This window comes from Gymnoscopelus microlampas (assembly GCF_963454915.1).
Source record: "Gymnoscopelus microlampas genome assembly, chromosome: 4".
NCBI classification, from domain to species: Eukaryota; Metazoa; Chordata; class Actinopteri; order Myctophiformes; family Myctophidae; genus Gymnoscopelus; species Gymnoscopelus microlampas.
In genome coordinates, this window is record NC_139941.1 from 39,935,591 (window position 1) to 39,949,668 (window position 14,078).

Sequence of the window (14,078 nt, forward strand, 5' to 3'; positions counted from 1 at the left end):
GTGTAAGATGAGATATTAGCTGTCAATTTAGATTTTTTCTTTCTTTTTTTTTAAACAATTTAGATTTTATGGTGTTATTTCATGGCGTTATTTCATGGCGTTTGTAGAGAAAAATACAATATTCCACTCCCTTTGCTGTATTTTACTTGACCATATCTAAATGCCCCAAAAAATAGTAACATCTCAGAACTCCTCAAAAAATAACCTTGGAGAGCTTGTCATGCTTGTCAAAATACCATTTACCATATTAAGGCAGAAAGTGTAATATGACAAGATAGTCTGTAATCTTTGTATCTATGCGGTTAAGTTACTCTTTAAAAAATATGCAATGTCTAGACACAACATTTTTCTTCATAAACAAAAGGTACAGTAAGAAGAAAAATAAACAAGATTCTATTTCACAGGAGTTGTTTTAGTCTAATGATGACTGCTATCTAATGCTATCTAATGGCACGTTTCTACCTTAAAGCTTATTTTAGCGGTTGAATCAACATAAGAGTTAATAATTTGTCAAGCGGCTAGACTGTAGACTCTAGTCTATTGATAAGGACTGGATTATTTTTTTTCTCTCTCCTTCCATATGGTCAACTTGCGGTGAGCCAAAGTGTTTCTTTATCAGTTCAGAAGTATCCAGTGTTTATCTCCCAGTTCAATGGTGCCCCCTGGAAAGCAGGCAGTGAACTGCAATTAGAAATTTTAAGAAACAAATGGACGAGGTGTAAAAAGACAGCTGGACCCAGGATTTGATGTCATTGCCCCCCCCCCTCCCCAACACACACACACACACACACACACACACACACACACACACACACACACACACACACACACACACACACACACACACACACACACACACACACACACACACACACACACAGTCACACACACACACACACACACACACACACACACACACACACACACACACACACACACACACACACACACAGTCACACACACACACACACACACACACACACACACACACACACACACACACACACACACACACACACACACAGTCACACACCCACACACACACACACACACACACACACACACACACACACACACACACACACACACACACACACACACACACACACACACACACACACACACCCCCCACCCCTGCCCCCATCCTGTCTCACAGTGCAACATGCGTCCAGTGTGTCTGACCTGGCATTAACATTTGGACATCTAATGTGTGCACTCTGGGGTGATGGGATAATTATGTCAAGACAGCTTTTCTTTAATTATTTTGCTCATAGACCGTTGCAGGCAGACCTTAACTTTGTCTCAACCACTTTACCCTGCAGTCCCTATTTGGGGCATGTCATTGTAGATGAAAAGTATCAAAAGTATTTTACAAAAACATATAAAAAAAAAACAATAAATGTTCAAACATTTATAAAAAATTGAATATCTATGAGCTCACAATGTGTTGCAATGTGAGGCGTTGTGAGCTGGTAGATCAGCTTTTTTAGTACTTTATTTTTTTGTATACAGCATAAGTAGTTAATTAATCTGAATATTAAATGGTTTGTAAATCCATACAAAATCTAAGGAGCACAGAAATCATTGCAGTGTAATTAGCATACTTGCCTTATCAGTTTTCCCTGTCAAATGTAATTTAGAATTTTAATGGAATTGTCTGTTTTTTTCTCCCATTGTGGTGAAAGTGTTAAATTAATTTCCTGTCAAATTCCTAAAAATCCCAATGAGCCACCCTTGACTCCTGGACAAAAAAAGAACACCAGAAAAAAAAAAAATCAAAACACTGGGTTGACAAGACAACAGGGCTAGACAGCAAACGGCGGGATGCCTTTCCCAGACAATAAGAGAGTGAAACGGAGGATGGTGGAAGAAATTCTCCTCCCAGTTGTAGATCTCGTCGGATCCCCTATCCTGAATTCCAGAGCTGTCTGCAGGAGCCCCCAGGGCTGGCAGACTAGCAGGGCGCGTTGTGGGAGTCTGTCCCGTTTTCTGTGTAAGCCCAGGCAGGGGGGTGGGGTGGGGGTGTGTTGGGGTAGGGGTGGGGGTGATAACTGCATTTTTGACCCCCCTCACGCGCGCGCCGTCTCTCTGCCGCAGGACAGCGTCTGACTCCAACGGGGAGAGAGCCACCGGCCACCTTCAGGTCTGTCCTCCTTATCGTTGCTGTCGGGGCAGAAACCTGATATCTCCATATTTCAACTTTTTATGTTTTTTTTCTGTAAATCTATATGCCCTACTTCGTCCTACTACAGTGTCACACAAAAGTAGCAAAACATAGCAGATGATCTACAAGCTCACGATGCGACTTGCTGTGAGCTTGTAGATCTGCTATTTTTGCTATTTAAAAACTAAAGTGAGTGAAGGTGAAAGTGTGTATGTGGGTTTTATAAATATTGATCCAATTAAAAGTATCAACGAGAGCTTGTGACTAAATAACTACATTGGATTGGATCCATAGGAACACATGTTCTTTTTTACATTTCCTCAAAAGTAACAGTTTTAGACGTACAATTCCTCAAAAGTAACAGTTTAGGAGGTACAAGGTTTCCCCCTGACAGTGACGTTATGCATTCATGAAGCTTAATTGGCAATGGTGGATGATGATTTTTGAACCACTTGCATCAGCTGATGCTGGAGTTCATGGCAGGTAAAATGCCCAATTTATTGTTCTTTGTACGACTGGGCGCCGAAAATAATCGATCTACAAGGTCTTTTGATCAGCTATTTTTGCGCACAACACCGTCGTACCACAAAGTATTTTAAATATTGGGCTTAAAAGGTTAATGTGCTTCACTACTGCTCTAGCCTTGATCATCAAAAGTAATTTTGAGAGAGGGAGGGACTCATAGCATATAAGCATGCCTGGGGCAAAGACAGGGCATGCTGCTCTCCTTGTACTGTGTGTGTGCGTGCGCGTGAGTGCGTGCGTGTGTGTGTGTATGCATGTGCGTGTGTGTATGCGTGCACGTGCTTGTGTGTACGTGTAAATATGGGGTGTGTGGTGTGCACGTGCACCTGTGCACATCTGTGTGTGGGTATATGTCATAGTGCAAACACTTTCAGATATCTCTTCTGATTTCAGATGTACTAAGATTCTCCTAGGTGTGAAATTTATTCCAAAAGAAAATCCCTAATATTCAAAGTATAAACAACAACATAATAAACAATGGCTTTCAGGATAATCTGCGGCTTCGTTGAGTTACCCGATGAATCTGTGCAGAATTTAAAGCACTGAACAGTGGCAGATGTGGGTGTGTTTTTTTTCTCTCCTGCAAGCGAAAGACATAGTTCTGATGGAAACCAAATCCTGTGCATTGCTGCTTCAGCAGAAATATCAAACAACTGGAGAGAACCGTTTCAGTTACGGAACTCACCAGAACTTGGCAATTGTTCCCTCGTCTTTGAAGTTACACAAACCTCCTGCATTTACAATAAATAAACATTTGTGGCTGGGGGGAGAGAAAGGAATAAAGATTACAAAGTGAAGTGGACACTACATTGTTGTGAAGGTATAATATGTGGTTTTATTCTCATTCACTGACGTGGAGGTCCAGCACTCACTCACATTTTGAGTTGCACTTTGATTACGCACGATTAATTGTGCATCATATCGGTTTTGTCCGATATTTACTTAAAAATGCAATATATGATGATTGAACGCAGCAGATTCAATCACTGTTTTCGGGGGAAGCTTTCAAAAGGGTCTACCTGTAAAACAAATAGAAATAAGTTGGAAAAATGTAAGTAAAAAATAATTTGACATCTTTATCTTTATGTGCATCAGTTGTCTTAATAAATCAAGTAATAAGAATGCACTGTATCTGCACCCAGAATCACAGTTATTGTATAACAGGTTGTATGCAATATCGGTATCGATCCATTGGTCCATGCAATGAATCGGTTATCGGCTATTGGCCAAAAATATAAATAACATGCATCCCAACTCATGATGCCCAATTTAGACGCCGTTGTACAACAGGGTTGCGTGCCAAAAATAGCTGATCTATAAGCTCAAGCAATGCGTTGTGATATAGATAATAGATCGGCTATTCTGGCCACGCGACACGACACCGTCGTACGACAAAGTTGTAAATGGAGCTTAATCTCTTTCAGGCAGTCATACTGCATGAGAGCTGACATGTCATATCATGTATGTTGATCAGCATGCTGCAGCCCTCCAGTCTGAGCTGCCCTGACTGTACCTCTGTGTAGGACCGGTTCTGCCTCTGGAGGAGGTAGGGGGGTGGTGGGGGGGTGGGGAGGCGGGGGGTCGGTTCTGGAGGCGATCCATTATCAGTAACAGGTCAGGGTCACACAATGGGGGCACTTTGTCAGATCTGTTGGGGATGCACTGCGGTAGGCAAGAGGGTCACTTTGATCTCCGTGCGTATGTTCACCGGGGTGTGCCATGTCCGAAAACTGATCCACTCTCTTGACATTTCCCTCCCATAATTATCTCAGGATCTATATCTCTCCTTTTGAAAAAAGTATGTGTGTGTGTATACAGTGTGTGTGTGTGTGTGTGTGTGTGTGTGTGTGTGTGTGTGTGTGTGTGTGTATATATGATTTATATATATATATACACACACACACAGTCACACACACATATAATAATGCCTGTGTTACCGCACTAGCATTATATTTTCCTTTAGTGTTGTCTCAATTATATCAAAGTTGGGTTTTTAAGAACTGTGTGTGTGTGTGTGCGTGTGCGCGTGCGTGCGTGCGAGCGAGCACACATGAGTTTGTGTTTGTGTGTGTGTGTGTGTGTGTGTTGGGGGAAGCGGGCATGTGTGCATGCGTGCGTGCAAGTGTGCATCGCAGTGTCTCAGGTCAGTCCTTCCCAGTGTTTGTAGTTTTTGTCGTCCTGAGGGCCCCTCGTGGGTGTGCTCACTTTAAAGGGCCCACTGAACTGTGAGGACTTGAGACATGAGACTGCCGCCCAACTGGCCCCGGGACACGGGTTCACCCAGAGAATGTGAGCTGTGCAGGGGAACTGGGCCGAAACGGGCTCCCACAATCCTCCACTCCATTCCACAAGTCAGCAGGCCAGTTTAAAACATACCCCATTCTGGGGAACTGCACCTTGGTATGGCTAGATGAGTTAGTTCACATCAAATTCTACCATCTTTGTAACAATTGCGATTGTGTGTGCAGCTGGTAGACTTGTCTTATTAAACGGTGCTGCTCTTGCTAGGTGGCACAGAAATACTAGTACGTTAAACAATTATTTAATTAGCATAATTTTATTGCAAAACAAGCTTTTATCCTGAGAAAATGTGTTGTTTTCTGAGCTCAGCGCTCACAGCTCCCCTTAAACTTCCTTATGTGCTCAAGGTACCTTATTCCCCGAGTTACTTCTTTAAGGCAGCAAACATACCCTTTTCAGTATTGTAATGGCTGCCTGCAAGCATACATTTGGGGGGAAAGTAATACTTTACCCAATATACACTGAAGCACACTTCCATTCATCCATTACATTTCACATGAGAATGTTGTCTGAAATGTAACCATTTTGCAGAATTAAGGGATTTCTTTGCATGCATTTTTGTAGGATAACCATGAGCATAATTCATGGTTGCAAAATGCCATACATTTCTGTGGCATTTATAATGAGAGACTAGGTTATTTGAATATCACATTAAGAATTTCCAAATGGCTTTTTCAAATCCACAATATATTTTCTGATTTAGGTTTGGCCTTATAGTTCTCCGAATTTTAGACTATAGTCGTATAGTCGGTTAGATCAACATTTTTTAAATGTCAGTGAAATGATTCGCTGCACACATCCCTACTCGTCACTGCTGTTGTGTAGAGATGTGTGGAAGACAAGTTGATTATGACTTGGTTATCTGTTATTTATTGGCATCAGGATAACTACTTACTAGCTACTTTTTTAATAGATCAGATGATACCACTGTTTTATCAGTTCTATAGTGGGAATTGCATTAAAACACCAAGCAAAGGAACTTCATTTTTTGATTAAAGCAATGTGCGATTTATTTTTAGCTCCAGTGCAGGGATACGGTTTAAGGAAGCCCCTATAGATTGCACCATTCCCAGGAGAGAGAAAAACGCAGAGACTATAGCCTACGTAAATCGAAGTAAAGCCCCACCAACAGCGAACCCCAGCTGAGTTTTGATATCAGGTTATAATGTTTGCTGTTTTAACATGAGCCTCTGTTCTCTTTCCTCCTGTTGTTAAGGGCAGACAGCCCCTGGGGGCTGGAGCAGCTCCCCAGCTGGGATCTTGGGTTCGGATCTTAAAGGAAAATACCAGTGTTGTTCACTTTTTTTTTTTGTTGGTGCATTTCCTTTGCTGTGCACTCTGTTTTACAGTATACCCCCTGGCGGGTTCTCAATGCATGGGCTTTAGTATTATGAGTGCTTGATTGATGATTGCTTTAACCCTTTAAGAACGGAAACGCATATGTGTCATTTTTAGATTTGAGCTAAAAAGCATTAGTTTATTCTTTAGCTATTCAAAAATAGCAGATATACAAGCTCATAGCGCGGCACCGAGTGCCGCGCTACGAGCTTGTAGATCTGCTATTTTTGAAAAATCAAGAACATTTGTGCAAATCTTTTAACATATATCTTTTAAAGCGAACATTTGTAACTCAAATCTTTGCTTCTGGGGGGTCCCTGGAACAACATATTTTGAGATCGGAGTCCGCGGCCAAATGCACATCATTTTGGGGGTCCTTGACATGAACAAGTTTGAGAACCACTGATATGGAACCTCAGGCCTTTATGGGTTAAAATGTACATATTTTGATACACCATTTTCTACATACAGTAGAATGTTGTCAAAAAAACACACCAGAGTGCAGTCTGGCTGAGCTGTGCCCAGATGATCCCCCCCCAGGTCACAATACATGTCAAACAACAATTAATACTGTAGTGGTACATTTGAGCACTTTCATTGAAATGTTACCTGTTCAGGAAAACACCCATTTCCTTAATTATACCCTATATTGTTGACTGGGGTTGCCGAGGGCGCTATAATAATTATTGTTCTGCTATTATTTCCATCCACACCGGATCTCAGCAAAAATAGCAGATCTACAAACTCACAACGGTTCCGGTTGCGATGCGCTCGGATGTGCTATTTTTGCCTAAATGTTCGCCCAGGGAAGCTGGGGTTTGTATGGTAAAAAGGAAAACAAATAAGTTAGTGACATAGTTTAAATATGCAGTGGTGGACACTGGATTATAGGTAACTATGTCTAACGTAGGGTTATTTTATGGTGTTTCAAAGCTGAACGAGGTTGTGCAAAGTACGTGCATGTGAAGCATGTGAACTCGTATTACACAGGGTTGGACTGTCTGAACAGCGCTCCCACATAAGAGGTATTGAAGAAACCATAAAAATGAGTGAAAAACACAATAACGCCAGCCTTTCCCGTGGAGGTTACAGAGGATCATTCAGCAGACTCGTGCTCCTCTGGGTGAGGTCTGACGGACGTCAATTAAAGCGCTATTTAAATATTTAAGCAACAAAGTTTACAAGTTGTCCCCTGAGAGCAGTTATGGGGGGGGGGGGGGCTCTCCCAGGAGCAGCTGAATGGCAGGCGAAGCAGGCCAGCGTGGATGGTTGGGAGGCATCGTGTGCTATAGGGTTACAGTGTGAATTAAAGCCGACACTAAGAAGCGCTCCTCACAATGACCTGCAGAAAACAGCAAACAAAAGAGCCTATTTTCATCCGGTACAAAGGGGAGGTTAGTGGGAGATACCTGAGCCCTGCCCGGGCCTAGTCAGCGTGTCTGTGGGAGGAGGGAATAGAGCTGGTGGTGCCGCAGGACCACCGCAGCCATACAGACCCCGTAGGAGGAGAAGACACAGACACATTCCTACACAGTATGAAAAAATGGACCCTGTACAAATGTACCCTTACTGGTCCAGTTTGGGTCCAGAAATGGTGACTTTTTACAAACAGAGTGTCCTCTTTCACCTTGGCATCCCTATTTTGGCCACACATTATACAAAGATTCTCAAACATTTTCTGAAATGTTATCTAGCTTGTAGATGGGCAATTGGGGCTTAAGTGGATACATTAAGGTTTTTCGGGCATTCAGGTACAACACCAGCACAATTGAACTAATACTAACCATAAAAGCATAATATTCCAGTGTTTAAGTAGCATCCTGCCACCCCCCCCCCCCCCCCCCCAGACCCCCACCAGCCAACCCTTTCATTCTGTCTGTGAATGTTTCTGAATTCCTGGAGAGTTTGTGCTGCCCCCCCTTCTCTGCCCCCCCCTCCTTCTCCCCCATCTGCTGTCACCATGGTCTTCAACATGCTTTCACCTCCATCCTAATCCCCCACTTCATCTGAAAGTCATGGATGACAGCTTTGGCTCTTCTCTTGCTGCCTGTCCCCACGCTCCTTCTCTTTGCAAAAAAGGACCCCGGCTCTCCTCTGGAGTGATGGGAATGGCAACGAATGATTGGTGCTTAAGTGGAGTAAACTAAAGGGTCAATCATGTCACAAAATGTGGAAATAGAGGATTACAAAAGGTGCATATAAAAGGTTCTGTGATTATAAAGATGATCACCTTTGTGTTGTATCGTCGTCCCCATCAGCTCTGATCTAATTTCCCCAGATCACAAGCTGAGTTGTCTTAATTATTGATATGCTCATTCAGTCAACATCATCCTAGCTGCAGGTGATAGATACAGTGGTGGTGTGTCCTTGATATCTCGGAGAGATATTTGTTTGCTCACAAATCACACCAGGGCATCATTTGCCTCTGGTGTAGCTGACAGCCTCCTCCTGCTTTGAAGTAATTACTTCTTCTCTCAGACATGTCCCCGGGTGCAAAGTGTACAAACATTAGGTGCATTCCTAAATTGGCACTTTGACACCGACATCAAATGGAGCTGTTATGAGCGGTGTCAGAAGAAGTTTGTTCTATATTCACAGACTCACAGAATCTCCAGCGATAGCATTCAGAACACATTCTGGGCACTCCGGCCAAGAAGAAGGGAGATGCAACAGACCATAAGAATGTTAGCGGCACTAGCCAACTCGTATCAAGGTAATCGGCTAAGCTTGCTGGCAAGCAGGGAGAATAGCCCTTTCCTCAAGACACGACTTGCCATAACCCTTTAATTCACATTCTTAGTTAATGTTGCCTATAACTCATTATTTTTCATCTTGTTGCCTTGGACGTGACCCCCGTTTGAAGAACTCTCAAGCACTTATTCACTCATTATGAGTGGAGATGGAGTATTATTCAAACTGACACCAGATAGGTACCGTATAGCGTATACCAACATTACTCTGTTGTTTTTAAGCAGACATGCTGCTGGATGAGTGTTGCGTGCAGGAAGGCTGGTTTGAGCTGATCGATCCATGGAGATGACATGCTTTATGAACAGATGAACAAGGTCCATTGGCACTCACATACATTAAAGAAATTAGATTTAGTGATTGTCTTGTGAAGAACATTAAAGGGATCTATGGGAAATCTCTTTTGATTTGTAGTTCTCACCTTGTTAACTAAATAAATATTTACATTACATTCTAACCTACCCTCATCTTGACAAAATTGACAAAAATAAAAAAGGGGGAAAGAACACCTGCTACAGTACCTGTTCTATTAAAGGCACACTCCACCAAAATCATTTCAATCTTTGAAACTCTAAAGCTCTAAAGCAAGAATATGTATTTTTACGACCAAAATGTGAAAACTATAGTGTTACCTAGTGTAATTCAGGTGCAGCGCAACGACATGCAGCACGCGACAATCAACTCTTCATCAAAGACATGCATAAACATCTGATATGTATGCATATTATGCATGTCTTTAGTCAACCTCTGATTGGAACAGACCAGTGGGGGACAGCCAGACTAACAGGAAGTAACAAAGCCGGCATGCACATTTGAAACACTGCTTCCAGCAAAGATGGGTTCCAGTGTGTGTGTGTGTGTGTGTGTGTGTGTGTGCGTGCACACGTGCAAACCCGACACACGCAATGCCTTGCTGTCAGAGTATTTGTTTCATCTAGTCTACTAGGCAGAGACAAGAGAAGAGTGTTCATCTTGAAACTTTTATCGGGGATGCTTGATTGAACACTGGCGCGTGCCAAGCTCCTGGTGAATCATAACCATAAAACTTTTGATTCTGTTTTATGGTCATGATTCACCAGGAGCCTGGATGACTTGGTTCCAAGCTTAAAATAATGAACATAAATATTTTTGGAAATCTCGAATGGGCTTTCTATCTGTGGAACCACAAAGTGGCCGCCACTGCTATGCCCTATACGACAGCCTGATGTTTATCCCTTCATCCTATCCCTTCTCATAATGTCAGACCGTTTATTCCAGTGGTTTTCAACCTTTTTCATGCCAAGGACCCCTAAATTGTTATACATTTGGCCGCGGACCACCAATTGAAAATGTTTTGTGCCATGGACCCCCAGAAGCAAAGATATCAGTTAATTTTTGCTTTAAAAAAATATAAATATTCAAAGATATGCAAACTTTTTCAAGGTTTTTCAAAAATAGCAGATCTACAAGCTCATAGCGCGGCACTCTGTGCCGCGCTATGAGCTTGTATATCTGCTATTTTTGAATAGCCAAAGCTAAGTGGTTAAAAATGATTGTGACGCTATTAACTAATTTTGCTGGGGACCTCCTGGTACTCCCTCAAGGACCACTGGTGGTCCCCGGACCACTGGTTGAAAACCACTGGTTTATTCTATGCTTAATGTTTGCAAAGAAGCGTACAATCTATTCTATAATTGCCTACATTGTGTCGTGGTAGACATAACATTATGTCAAATATTAGGTTGCTATATTAATTTACAACTTGGAATAAATCAAATCAATCAAATATATCAAACACTGATTAATAGGTCCTGGAATGCTAAATGAGGGCAAAGATAGGGTTATTGATCAGAAATTGGATTTAAACCATACTTTGGATTTGCGAATGCCAACTTTAAGCTCAATGCTCATGTATATTAAGGTACTATTTGACTTCGCATTTGTTAATATTAGCTGTAGGCGATCAATAAGCTTTAATTCTTATAAAACATTAGCACACCCCTTAAATGTATGAATTTTACACTTCAGGCCATCATCATTTCTATCATTTCTGTTGGCAAATATCATTTAAAAGAAATCTCTTCTCAAAAAGGTAATAAACTAATTCATACATTTTAAATAACTTCAACCCACTTAAAATTCATAAAACAAAATATATTTATAATTTACTAAATCATTTTCAACCATTTTGTTAACACTTTTTGCAAAGAGTTTAGTTAACGTGTTGTTGTTTTGTTTAGATATTGTTTGAGGTTGAATTGTGACTCTTCATTGACACAGGTTTTGACATTAGATGCTATTCATGGCAACACTGCATAGTCAGACTGACTAGCCCCAGCAGGAAACCAGCAGCTTATATGTCTCCGGTCCCTGCTGATTAACATGGATAACTTTGACCCACAGATCGGGTGGGGATTCCTGTCTAATTGAATTACTGTCAGTCTCCCAACTTCTAAATATTGTCTTGAACTTCTACCCTCTGTGTTGCCAGAATCTATTTACATTAAACACACTGGAAATGTGTTTTTTACCTCATTTTTGTCTATGACTTTTCTCAAGGGTGGATTTTTCTTTTTTTTCTTTTCAACAACAAAAGACATACTGTCTGTTTTATCCTTCACAAGAGCTAAAATACCAGGGCATCTCCTGGTGTCTCTTAGATGACTCGGCAGTGAGTACATTTTTGGATCACAGCTTTTGCACTGTGGAAGATGTGGTTATTTAATATAGTTATTCTGACATAAAATAAGGGTATTTTCATTGGACTGAATGATGGAGCAAAAAAAGAAAGCACAGACAAAATAAAATGTTTCTATTTGGGGAAGAACATCAAAGCAGATTAACCTGATGATAGTGTGTTTGGACGTGCACAGTAGGTTGTTCTCTTGTCTTTACAGAACCAGACACCTGCTGTGCTTTGGCCCCAAAACATTCTGTTGGAAAGGCCCGATAATATGTGTTCAATTAAGCTTAACCCACGAGGGCATACTGTACATCTGTACATTGTAATCTAGAGGTATGATCTAGGAGAGCGGAGGCAGAGGAGGCTGAAACGTTGTCTGCGAGTGTGTCTGCCTCATTCCTAAGTTAAGGCCAAAGTTATGTCACTTATTGCATCGCTCTGGAATGAGGTGCGTAAACATGGCTGCCAACCCTTCTCCCCCTCTGGCCCTCAGAAGCCCAAAGCCAAGACTTATGGGCAGTTTCGAGCACGTTTCCCCCTTTTGTTTCATTGCTCTGGGGTAAAATGCAGATAAAGATTTCCACAGTGCCACTGCATTTCCAGCGGATGAATAGCAATACGTTTACTTGTTAATGCCAATCCACAGTCCTGTAGTATAACGTGCATTTGACTTGGACATTCAAGTCACACCAACATGACCATTCTATTAAATATGCATATCTCAAGTGTCCATGGCGGATTCCAAAGTGGACAGTCTGAGATTTATGGCGCCATTGACCCTCATTGCTTTTCTGCTTCCTCAAGAGAACCTGCCACAGGCTGTGTGCCAAATGCTTTAAAATTTAAAGAGGTGATGAAGAAACTATCCAGAGGAGACAAAAACACATCAGTTCTAGCACAATAAGACTTTTCTCTTCCTTTCTTCCATCCAGCCTTTTGCCTTTTTCAGTTGATTCTTTTGCCCCCAAGCATGTATTGCCTTTTGAATGTTTGAAATTTCTAGCAATTCAGATATCCTACATTATATAGTGCGAGTCTTCCCTAGAGCCTTCACTTACGAAGCGAAATAAATAATTCGCTAAAGTTGATGAAGCATCCCCAGGGGACCGGAAAATACTCCATTTCCTTTACAATTTGATGAACCTGAAGAATTGCTTGGCTTTGTTTGCATGGCTTGAATTTGCTCCATTTTTCATTGATACAAATTTGGTACTGTGAGCTGTGTGAGTCATCAACAAACGTATTCAGCCAAAAAATGTAAACCACATTGGAATCCACTTAATCCTTGCAACACTGCCCTGGTCAGTTATTGCCGGAAGTTGGAACCTGTAAGGGTTGAGGTCGAAGCCATTTTCCTTATGAGCTTTGACTGCAAGCAGAACACCTGCATTCTTTGTATAGGCTTTTCTGAGGATTCTGAATTTGAACCGAGCATATACGAAAAAGTGTATCAAACTTCTTTGAAATGTCAGAATGCCACGCAATTCTATTGCTTCTTACGTGCTCTCTGGGGAAGGGGGAAAAGACTCGACAGAAGAAAAAGAAAAAAAACTGCAACAGTCTCTCAGCAGTTCACTGATTTGTGCACACCTACTGGTAAACTGATGCGTGTCCCTTAAATGCTTTTGTATTGACCTTCAAGCATTTGCCGGGCCATGGATGGATGCGGCTGTCGATCGGGATGGATCGGGGGGCAATTCTCCTGTGGGTATAGGGATGTGTTTTTTTCTCCGGAAGGTACATAAGATCACTGTCTGGTCCTCCGTGTGCTGACCTTCCACAGCAACCAAACAGCGCCCCAGGCCTTCAGCCCTGCAAATCTCCCCTGTGCGGGATGGATTGAGTTCCAGGACTCTCTCTCCCCCTCCTGGGACTGACCCAACCTGGGGGGAACAGGGGGCTTTCATGGGAGATCACAGGTGCTTATTTACAAAATGGCAATTTTCTTCTTCCATAATTCCATGTTACTGCATTACCAGATCTTATCGTGAGGCCAGTATCTCATTCCTGAGGTTTTAGACTTTAATGAAAGATGCTTTGCCTCCGGCCGCTGGGGGCTAAATCAACAAGACCAAGATTCCTGTTGGCCTTTTGTTAAGGGAAGACTAAAGGCAAGCAGGAGGACAGATCTAAGGTCAGAGACAAGACGTGGACGTGAAGACAGAAACGCTATGCCAAAAACAAGCTCGTATCCAACCGCTTGTAAATGTATCTCTAAGATATGCTCTTAAATGTAGTCTAGGTCACATGTAAAAACAGTGTGACATATGAAATAGCTTAATTGTTTACTTAAGGGTATTTATGTATTTATGTACTTTAGAATGAGAATCAGCTTATTGC